The sequence below is a fragment of the Oncorhynchus clarkii genome, chromosome 5 (assembly GCF_045791955.1).
Source record: "Oncorhynchus clarkii lewisi isolate Uvic-CL-2024 chromosome 5, UVic_Ocla_1.0, whole genome shotgun sequence".
NCBI lineage: Eukaryota > Metazoa > Chordata > Actinopteri > Salmoniformes > Salmonidae > Oncorhynchus > Oncorhynchus clarkii.
The window spans coordinates 8,406,483-8,418,675 of NC_092151.1; the positions used below are offsets into that span (position 1 = coordinate 8,406,483).

A 12,193-nucleotide genomic window follows, 5' to 3' on the forward strand; every position below is an offset into this window, starting at 1 on the left:
TTTAATCAATTTTAGAATAAGGCTGTAATGTAACAAAATGTGTCAAATGTGAAGAGGTCTGAATACTTTCCGAATGCACTGTATTTCCCCGAGATGCTCCTTTAAGATACTCCTGAACTATGCTACATTCATTCCCCCGAGATGCTCCTTTAAGATACTCCTGAACTATGCTACATTCATTCCCCCGAGATGCTCCTTTAAGATACTCCTGAACTATGTTACATTCATTCCCCCGAGATGCTCCTTTAAGATACTCCTGAACTATGTTACATTCATTTCCCCGAGATGCTCCTTTAAGATACTCCTGAACTATGCTACATTCATTCCCCCGAGATGCTCCTTTAAGATACTCCTGAACTATGCTACATTCATTCCCCCGAGATGCTCCTTTAAGATACTCCTGAACTATGTTACATTCATTCCCCCGAGATGCTCCTTTAAGATACTCCTGAACTATGCTACATTCATTCCCCCGAGATGCTCCTTTAAGATACTCCTGAACTATGCTACATTCATTCCCCCGAGATGCTCCTTTAAGATACTCCTGAACTATGCTACATTCATTCCCACGAGATGCTCCTTTAAGATACTCCTGAACTATGCTACATTCATTCCCCCGAGATGCTCCTTTAAGATACTCCTGAACTATGCTACATTCATTCCCCCGAGATGCTCCTTTAAGATACTCCTGAACTATGCTACATTCATTCCCCCGAGATGCTCCTTTAAGATACTCCTGAACTATGCTACATTCATTCCCCCGAGATGCTCCTTTAAGATACTCCTGAACTATGCTACATTCATTCCCCCGAGATGCTCCTTTAAGATACTCCTGAACTATGCTACATTCATTCCCCCGAGATGCTCCTTTAAGATACTCCTGAACTATGCTACATTCATTCCCCCGAGATGCTCCTTTAAGATACTCCTGAACTATGCTACATTCATTCCCCCGAGATGCTCCTTTAAGATACTCCTGAACTATGCTACATTCATTCCCCCGAGATGCTCCTTTAAGATACTCCTGAACTATGTTACATTCATTCCCCCGAGATGCTCCTTTAAGATACTCCTGAACTATGCTACATTCATTCCCCCGAGATGCTCCTTTAAGATACTCCTGAACTATGCTACATTCATTCCCCCGAGATTCTCCTTTAAGATACTCCTGAACTATGCTACATTCATTCCCCTGAATGTGGTGCATTTAAGATATTCCTGAACTATGTTACATTCCCCTGAGTGTGGTGCATTTAAGATATTCCTGAACTATGTTACATTCATTCCCCTGAGTGTGGTGCATTTAAGATATTCCTGAACTATGTTACATTCATTCCCCTGAATGTGGTGCATTTAAGATATTCCTGAACTTTGTTACATTCATTCCCCTCAGCTGCTCATTTAAGATTTTCCTGAACTATGTTACATTCATTCCCCTGAGTGTGATGCATTTAAGATATTCCTGAACTATGCTACATTCATTCCCCTGAATGCGGTGCATTTAAGATATTCCTGAACTATGTTACATTCATTCCCCTGAGTGTGGTGCATTTAAGATATTCCTGAACTATGTTACATTCATTCCCCTGAATGTGGTGCATCTAAGATATTCCTGAACTATGTTACATTCATTCCCCTGAATGTGGTGCATTTAAGATATTCCTGAACCATGTTACATTCATTCCCCTGAATGTGGTGCATTTAAGATATTCCTGAAACATGTTACATTCATTCCCCTGAATGTGGTGCATTTAAGATATTCCTGAACTATGTTACATTCATTCCCCTGAATGTGGTGCATTTAAGATATTCCTGAACTATGTTACATTCATTCCCCTGAATGTGGTGCATTTAAGATATTCATGAACTATGTTACATTCATTCCCCTGAATGTGGTGCATTTAAGATATTCCTGAAACATGTTACATTCATTCCCCTGAATGTGGTGCATTTAAGATATTCCTGAACTTTGTTACATTCATTCCCCTGAATGTGGTGCATTTAAGATATTCCTGAACCATTACATAACAAATATCACTCAATTTGACCAACACATTCCTAGAATGCGTCCAAATGGCACACTATTCCCTATATAGTGCACTGCTTATGACCAGAGATCTAAAGGGAAGAGAAAAGGGAAAAGAGGGATACCTAGTCAGTTGTACAACTGAATGCCTTCAACTGAAATATGTCTTCCTCTGAATCAGAGGGGTGTGGGGGGCTTCCTTAATCGATATCCACGTCTTCGGCGCCCGGGGAACATTGGGTTAACTGCCTTGCTCAGGGGCAGAACGACAGATTTTTACCTTGTCAGCGCGGGGATTTTAGGCTATGCACCCTGATCAGAAGTAGTGCACTACATAGGCAATAGTGTGCCATTTGAGAAGCAATATAGGAATGTGTTGGTCAAATTGAGTTATATGTGTTATGTAATGGTTCAGGAATATCTTAAAGGAGCAGCTATTCATCCCTACTGTCTCTCTCAAGACAGAGCTGATAAGAACTCTTGAAGCCACTCATGTGAATGCTTGCCATGTGACTCCATTCTATTGACTTGGTCATTGTGTATCTGTTCCAGGATGAAGTTTCCTTTAGGTACAGATATAGGATCAGCTTCCCCTTCCCCAATCTTAACCTTAACCATTAGTGGGGGAAATGCTAAACTGACACCTGATCAGTGTCTAGGGGCAACTTAACCGAACACCAGAGGGGACTTCCATGCCTGTGAGCTTTGACTTGATTGGCTTCCCATGATGACTCATGAGCCAATCAGATTAGTTCTTACTGGAGTTCATTTGTGATGTATGGCTGAGTAACACAATCCAATAACAAGGGTTTTTAATTTGAATTAAGTTTTGTCCATCAGTTGCCTCCATCTATTTATATATCCAGTTTATAATTCATTGGCGTTACGCATTTTATTTGAGTGATTTAGTCTTAGTGGTTTGTTTTGGTAACCCTCCAGATCTATGACATGCTGCAGGATGCCCCCTGTGCAGGATGCCCCCTGTGCAGGATGCCCCCTGTGCAGGATGCCCCCTGTGCAGGATGCCCCCTGTGCAGGATGCCCCCTGTGCAGGATGCCCCCTGTGCAGGATGGGTGTTTAGGATGATGGTTTTAGTCAGTGTCAGAGAAAGAGAAACGCTACTTTTGACTATAAAGGCCTAGGACACAGTCAAAGAGAGACTAAGATTGTGACATTTGGATACATCATGTCCTGATACATAATGTCCTGTTACATCATGTCCTGTTAATACATCATGTCCTGATACATCATGTCCTGTTACATCAGTTCCTGTAACATCATGTCCTGTTACATAATTTCCTGATATATCATGGCCTGTTCTTTCAGCCTTGTGAAGCTGTGTGATCTGCCCCCCCCCTCCCCCGAAGTTGTGTTTTGTTCACATATAGACACTCTCACACACTCCTCTCTCTCTCTCTCCCACATAGCACACACAGACACATAGCACACACAGACACATAGCACACACAGACACATAGCACACACAGACCCACAGCACACACAGACACATGCACACAGCACATACAGACAGACACATGCACACACAGACATACAGACACACAGACACACAGCACACACAGACACACAGCACACACAGACCCACAGCACACACAGCACACACAGACCCACAGCACACATAGCACACACAGACCCACAGCACACACAGACCCACAGCACACACAGACACACAGACACACAGACACACAGCACACACAGACCCACAGCACACACAGACCCACAGCACACACAGACACACAGACACACAGCACACACAGCACAAACAGACACACAGCACACACAGCACACACAGACACACATCACACACAGACACATGCACACAGCACATACAGACAGACACATGCACACACAGACACACAGACACATGCACACACAGCACACACAGACACACATAGCACACACAGACACACACAGCACACACAGACACACATAGCACACACAGACACACAGCACACACAGACACATACACACAGCACATACAGACAGACACATGCACACACAGACACACAGACACATGCACACACAGCACACACAGACACACATAGCACACACAGACACACACAGCACACACAGACACACAGCACACACAGACACACATCATACACAGCACACACAGACACACAGCACACACAGACACACAGACACACAGCACACACAGACACACATCATACACAGCACACACAGACACACACAGACACACACAGCACACACAGACACACACACCAGCGCATAGGCAATGGCCCATATTGTTGTTGTTCACCCTGGTTTTTATAGGAAGACATAATGAGCCACACCGCGGGCACTTCCACTCCCTGGCCAAGCTCAGCGCATGCCTTTCCTTACAGGTAGTCACAAGGAGGAGCTGTGTCCCAAATGGCACCCTATTCCCTATTTAGTGCCCTACTTATGACCAGGACCAATAAGGCAGAGGGTGAACAGACCACCGAGCAACACGCCATGCACCTCCACTGAGAATAAAGGAAGGGCGGAGGGAAACATGATGTAATCCTGTCTGTGTTAGGATTAATCCTGTCTATGTTAGAAGGACATGTGGTTTGTTTGGTGTGGATGTAATCCTGTCTGTGTTAGGATTAATCCTGTCTGTGTTAGGATTAATCCTGTCTGTGTTAGAAGGACATGTGGTTTGTTTGGTGTGGATGTAATCATGTCTGTGTTAGGATTAATCCTGTCTGTGTTAGGATTAATCCTGTCTGTGTTAGAAGGACATGTGGTTTGTTTGGTGTGGATGTAATCCTGTCTGTGTTAGAAGGACATGTGGTTTGTTTGGTGTGGATGTAATCCTGTCTGTGTTAGAAGGACATGTGGTTTGTTGGTGTAGCTCTGAAGCTCTCTGGTGGACATCGACATGTTGTGGGTTTTATCAGGAAACGATTAATATAGTTGCATGGACAGTAAAGTCTATAATGAGGTTCCTCTCAAAACTAGGACCACCCCTGTAGCTATGCTCTAATAACTAAGTGTGTGTGTGTGTGTGTGTGCGTGTGTGTGTGTGTGTGTGTATTTGTGTGTGTATTTGTGTGTGTGTATTTGTGTCATACACTACACTAAATCATACACTAAAATGACACGTTCCCTCTCGCCTCACTCTAAAATCATACACTAAAATGACACGTTTCCCTCTCGCCTCACTCTAAAATCATACACTAAAATGACACGTTTCCCTGTCGACCTCACTCTAAAATCATACACTAAAATTACACGTTTCCCTGTCGACCTCACTCTAAAATCATACACTAAAATGACACGTTTCCCTCTCGCCTCACTCTAAAATCATACACTAAAATGACACATTTCCCTCTCGCCTCACTCTAAAATCATACACTAAAATGACACGTTTCCCTGTCGACCTCACTCTAAAATCATACACTAAAATGACACGTTTCCCTCTCGACCTCACTCTAAAATCATACACTAAAATGACAAGTTTCCCTCTCGCCTCACTCTAAAATCATACACTAAAATGACACGTTTCCCTCTCGACCTCACTCTAAAATCATACACTAAAATGACACGTTTCCCTCTCATTCTTACTCTAAAATCATACACTAAAATGACACGTTTCCCTGTCGACCTCACTCTAAAATCATACACTAAAATGACACGTTTCCCTCTCGACCTCACTCTAAAATCATACACTAAAATGACAAGTTTCCCTCTCGCCTCACTCTAAAATCATAAACTAAAATGACACGTTTCCCTCTCGCCTCACTCTAAAATCATACACTAAAATGACACGTTTCCCTCTCATCCTCACTCTAAAATCATACACTAAAATGACACGTTTCCCTCTCGCCTCACTCTAAAATCATACACTAAAATGACACGTTTCCCTCTCGCCTCACTCTAAAATCATACACTAAAATGACACGTTTCCCTCTCGCCCTCACTCTAAAATCATACACTAAAATGACACGTTTCCCTCTCATTCTCACTATAAAATCATACACTAAAATGACACGTTTCCCTCTCATTCTCACTATAAAATCATACACTAAAATGACACGTTTCCCTCTCGACCTCACTCTAAAATCATACACTAAAATGACACGTTTCCCTCTCATCCTCACTCTAAAATCATACACTAAAATGACACGTTTCCCTCTCATCCTCACGATAAAATCATACACTAAAATGACACGTTTCCTTGTCGACCTCACTCTAAAATCATACACTAAAATGACACGTTTCCCTCTCATTCTCACTCTAAAATCATACACTAAAATTACACGTTTCCCTCTCATTCTCACTATAAAATCATACACTAAAATGACACGTTTCCCTCTCATCCTCACTCTAAAATCATACACTAAAATGACACGTTTCCCTCTCGTTCTCACTCTAAAATCATACACTAAAATGACACGTTTCCCTGTCGACCTCACTCTAAAATCATACACTAAAATGACACGTTTCCCTCTCATCCTCACTCTAAAATCATACACTAAAATGACACGTTTCCCTCTCATTCTCACTCTAAAATTGGGGCGGCAGGGTAGCCTAGTGGTTAGAGCATTGGACTAGTAACTGGAAGGTTGCAAGTTCAAATCCCCGAGCTGACTAGGTACAAATCTGTCGTTCTGCCCCTGAACAGGCAGTTAACCCACTGTTCCTAGGCCGTCATTGAAAATAAGAATTTGTTCTTAACTGACTTGCCAAGGTTAAAAAAAAAAAAAAAAATCATACACTAAAATGACACAATATCTGTCATCCTCACTATAAAATCATACACTAAAATGACACGTTTCCCTGTCATCCTCACTATAAAATCATACACTAAAATTACACGTTTCTCTCTCATCCTCACTATAAAATCATACACTAAAATGACACGTTTCCCTCTCATTCTCACTATAAAATCATACACTAAAATGACACGTTTCCCTCTCATTCTCACTAAAAAATCATACACTAAAATGACACGTTTCCCTGTCGACCTCACTCTAAAATCATACACTAAAATGACACATTTCCCTCTCATTCTCACTATAAAATCATACACTAAAATGACACGTTTCCCTGTCGACCTCACTCTAAAATCATACACTAAAATGACACGTTTCCCTCTCGACCTCACTCTAAAATCATACACTAAAATGACACGTTTCCCTCTCGACCTCACTCTAAAATCATACACTAAAATGACACGTTTCCCTGTCGACCTCACTCTAAAATCATACACTAAAATGACACGTTTCCCTCTCATTCTCACAATAAAATCATACACTAAAATGACACGTTTCCCTGTCGACCTCACTCTAAAATCATACACTAAAATGACACGTTTCCCTGTCATCCTCACTCTAAAATCATACACTAAAATGACACGTTTCCCTCTCATCCTCACTCTAAAATTATACACTAAAATGACACGTTTCCCTTTTTCTTCACCAGTTACGCTGTGCAACAATTTGATGGCTTTGAGTGCATCTGCAGTGGGTAGGATATTATTGTTTATAATTTTTGTTTTGCGCGGGGTAGATGCACAGACGTTAAAGTGACTGCTTTAAGTAGAGCACCTGAAAATCCCATCACCATACAATCACATTCTAGTTACTACATAATGTTCATCTGACGTTCACTTACTCGTAGATCACAGATACCCTAACCCGTACCCTAGATACCCTAACCCGTACCCTAGATACCCTAACCCGTACCCTATTTCAATGTTACAACAACATGGGGGGGGGGATTTTTGTTTTGCGCGGGGTAGATGCACAGACGTTAAAGTGACTGCTTTAAGTAGAGCACCTGAAAATCCCATCACCATACAATCACATTCTAGTTACTACATAATGTTCATCTGACATTCACTTACTCGTAGATCACAGATACCCTAACCCGTACCCTAGATACCCTAACCCGTACCCTAGATACCCTAACCCATACCCTAGATACCCTAACCCATACCCTAGATACCCTAACCCATACCCTAGATACCCTAACCCGTACCCTAGATACCCTAACCCGTACCCTAGATACCCTAACCCGTACCCTAGATACCCTAACCCGTACCCTATTTCAGATAACGGCAGCCCAAGTGTGACAGGACAGAATGAGGGGAGAACTCCAAACCAGATCCTAAAGCACCCTGGTTAATGTAGGTTTGACGGTCGTACCGCCGCATAGTCAGTACAGGTGTACCACACATGTGGGCTTAGAGGCATGGGTTTGTCGTTAGACCGATTCCCAGATTGATGTTTAACTATAAAAATATCAAGCGAAATGGATTTGGGTACTCCGGGAGGACAAAAGTCCATATTTCTTTCCCCTGGATTTGGAGTTGCAGGTTCATTGAACATAAACTTCATAAAAACAAGTTCTTATGTTACATTTCTTTACTATCTGACGGAGGGAGAACACAAAAATATTCTGCTGCTTCCATTACTTTCCGTGAAAAGAAGACAATCTGGAGACCATTGTGGGCTCGGTGGAAGCTCCGCTATGTTGTTGTAAAACCTGTTTTAGTCCGCCCCCCCCCTCATTTACGTTTAAGTTTGACTAATGATGGAGGATTTGCCGGCTGGAGATAATATGAGATAATATGTCAAAACGTCTAGCATAAAGATTAATTGTCTGCCCCCCCCACACACACACACCTGAAAGGAACACCGCCAGACCAAACACATCTTACCTCCAGCCACTGCCTGTTATTGACATGGTTTGCCTACCGACGAAGTGCCTTACATAAATGGGTGACGGCAGAGAGCGTTATCATCGGGATCACAGTGACTTGTTGTCTCACATTTCTCAAAAGGAGTGGAGGGGTGTCATTATAGGGGCCTTTTCAAGCCAACTCAACACCCAGAAGGGCCAGATGCCCAGCTAAGTGCAGGGGAACAGAGAGACTGGCTGTTACTTCACAGGACCCGGGCTGCCAGAGAGTCCTAGCATTCACTAATGGCCAGATTAGGGGCTAATCTCTACCGTCTAGCCCTGAAACACCAGTCATATTGCCCTGGAACCCACTCATATTGAACCCAGTCATATTGAACCCAGTCATATTGAAACCAGTCATATTGAAACCAGTCATATTGAACCCAGTCATATTGAACCCAGTCATATTGAACCCAGTCATATTGAACCCAGTCATATTGAAACCAGTCATATTGCCCTGAACTAGTCATAGACTGTTCTCTCTGCTACCGTATGGCAAGTGAGACCGGAGCCATAAGACTCCTGAACATCTAATCAAATGGCTACCCGGACTCTTTGCATGCCCCCCCCCTTCTTTTACACTTCTGCTACTTCTGCTACTCTCACTTTAATAACTCTACTTGTACATATTACCCAAATTACCTCCACTAACCCCCGCACATTGACTCTGTGCTGGTACCCTGTATATTGTCTCACTATTGTTATTTTATTTTACTGCTGCTCTTTAATTACTTGTTACTTTTATTTCGTATTCTTATTTGTACTGCATTGTTGGTTAGGGGCTCGTAAGTAAGCATTTCCCTGTAAGGTTACACCTTACCTGTATTTGGCGCATGTGACTAATAAAATTTGATTTAATTTCATTTAATTTGAACCCCAGTCATATTTCCCTGAAACTGAGTCATATTGAACCCAGTCATATTGAACCCAGTCATATTGCCTTGTCTTGAGAGGTTTCTCAGAGACAGAAACATAGAAAATTAGCACATTTTGGGAGGAGTGAGTACAGGGAGTGTAAGTGTGTGTGTGTGCGTGCGTGTGCGTGCGCGTGCGTGCGGTGAGATGGAGAGCCTAAGTTGTCTAATGGACATCCAGGCCCTTAGAAACTGCACTTAATTTATTTTATTTTCGTCCATCAAAGGCAGGATTGTTCTGCCGGTTTTCGTAATGGAAAGCATTAGTTCTGGATCTTTTTCAATGGGGTGATTAAGCCATCAAAGGTCACAGCATACGATCCACTACATGAGAAAATACAAAATCCCCTTCTCGTGTTTTCCCCCTTAACCTGATCCCGCAGGAGCAAAAGAGTTGCAGCTGTCATTTCCAGACCATAATTCGGGAGCACACACCAGACATGGCGCTAGTATGTTGAACTGTTAGGGCAATTTACCTGACGGTGGATGAAATGGAGGGCTTTTTCCCTTTGAACCGAATCCACATTTTTAAAAGTAAAGGCCTGAAACCACTTTGATTACTGAATGGAAGAGAAAGGAGAGGACAAGGGAGAAAATCCTGTATTATTGTAGGGTTAGAGTTAGGGTTTATTGTAGGGTTAGAGTTAGGGTTTATTGTAGGGTTAGGGTTTATTGTAGGGTTAGAGTTATGGTTTATTGTAGGGTTAGAGTTAGGGTTTATTGTAGGGTTAGAGTTAGGGTTTATTGTAGGGTTAGAGTTAGGGTTTATTGTAGGGTTAGAGTTAGGGTTTTATTGTAGGGTTAGAGTTAGACTTTATTGTAGGGTTAGAGTTAGGGTTTATTGTAGGGTTAGGGTTAGGGTTTATTGTAGGGTTAGATTTAGGGTTTATTGTAGGGTTAGGGTTTACTGTAGGCAGAGCCGTCATGCCCACAGGGGCATGTGCTCCCTCAGATTTGTCCTGTTTAAAAAATACATAAAAAATTATTATAATAATAATATATATATACTACCGGCAATATAAATGTCTTTATATTGACTATTTTCTACATTGTAGAATAATACTGAAGACATCACAACTATGAAATAACACATATGGAATCATGTTGTAAACATAAAAGAGTTTTAGATTCTTCAAAGTAGCCACCCTTTGCCTTGAGTAGCCACCCTTTGCACATTCTTGGCATTCTCTCAACCAGCTTCACCTGGAATGCTTTTCCAACAGTCTTGAAGGAGTTCCCACATATGCTGAGCACTTGTTGGCTGTTTTTCCTTCACTCCACGGTCCAACTCATTCCAAACCATCTCAATTGGGTTGATGTCGGGTGTTTGTGGAGGCCAGGTCATCTCTTGCAGCACTCCATCACTCTCCTTCTTGGTCAAATAACTCTTACACAGCCTGGAGGTGCGTTGGGTCATTGTCCTGTTGAAAAACAAATGATAGCTAAGCGCAAACCAGATGGGAGGCGTATCGCTGCAGAATGCTGTGGTAGCCATGCTGGTTAAGTGTGCCTTGAATTCTAAAAAAATCCCTGACCGTCTCACCAGCAAAGCACCCCCACACCTCCTCCTCCATGCTTCCTGGTGGAAACATCCTCACACCTCCATCACTGTGGGAACCACACATGCGGAGGTCATCCGTTCACCTACTCTGCGTCTCACAAAGACACAGCAGTTGGAATAAAAAATCTCAAATTTGGATCTTATGTCTAATGTCCATTGCTCGTGTTTCTTGGCCCAAGCAAGTCTCTTCTTATTATTGGTGTCCTGTAGTAGTGGTTACTTTGCAGCATTTCGACCACGAAAGCCTGATTCACGCAGTCTCCTCTGAACAGTTGATGTGTAGATGTGTCTGTTACTTGAACTCTGTGAAGCATTTATTTGGGCTGCAATTTCTGAGGCTGGTAACTCTAATGAACTTATCCTCTGCAGCAGAGGTAACTCTGGGTCTTCCGTTCCTGTGACAGTCCTCATGAGAGCCAGTTTCATCATAGAGCTTGATGATTTTTCGACTGCACTTGAAGAAACGTTCAAAGTTCTTGACATTTTCCACATTGACTGACCTTTATGTCTCAAGTAATGATGCACTGTAATTTCTCTTTGCTTATTTGAGCTGTTCTTGCTATAATATGGACTTGGTCTTTTACCAAATAGGGCTATCTTCTGTATACCAACCCTACCTTGTTAAAAACAAGTGATTGGCTCGAAGAAGGAAAGGAATTCCACAAATGAACTTTTAGTAAGCCACACATGTTATTTTAAATGCATTCCAGGTGACTACCTCATGAAGCTGGTTGAGAGAATGCCAAGTGTTTGCAAATCTGTCATCAAGGCAAAAGGTGTCTACTTTGAAGAATCTCAAATATAAAATATATTTTGATTTGTTTAACACTTTTTTGGTTACTACATGATTCCATATGTGTTCATAGTTTTGATGTCTTCAATATTATTCTACAATGTAGAAAATAGTAAAAATAAAGGCAAACCCTTGAATGAGTCCAAACTTTTAACTGGTACTGTATATTATTATTTTTTGTAATACAACTAGCCACCTAGCATTT

General features: G+C 42.0%; 1 protein-coding gene across 1 annotated transcript in view; it reads left to right on the top strand.

Annotated features, from left to right (window-relative positions):
* Nucleotides 1–12,193, top strand: part of LOC139409835 (A disintegrin and metalloproteinase with thrombospondin motifs 19-like) — a 132,017-nt gene that overhangs the window by 35,670 nt on the left and 84,154 nt on the right. The gene's annotated exons all lie outside the window — the stretch shown is intronic.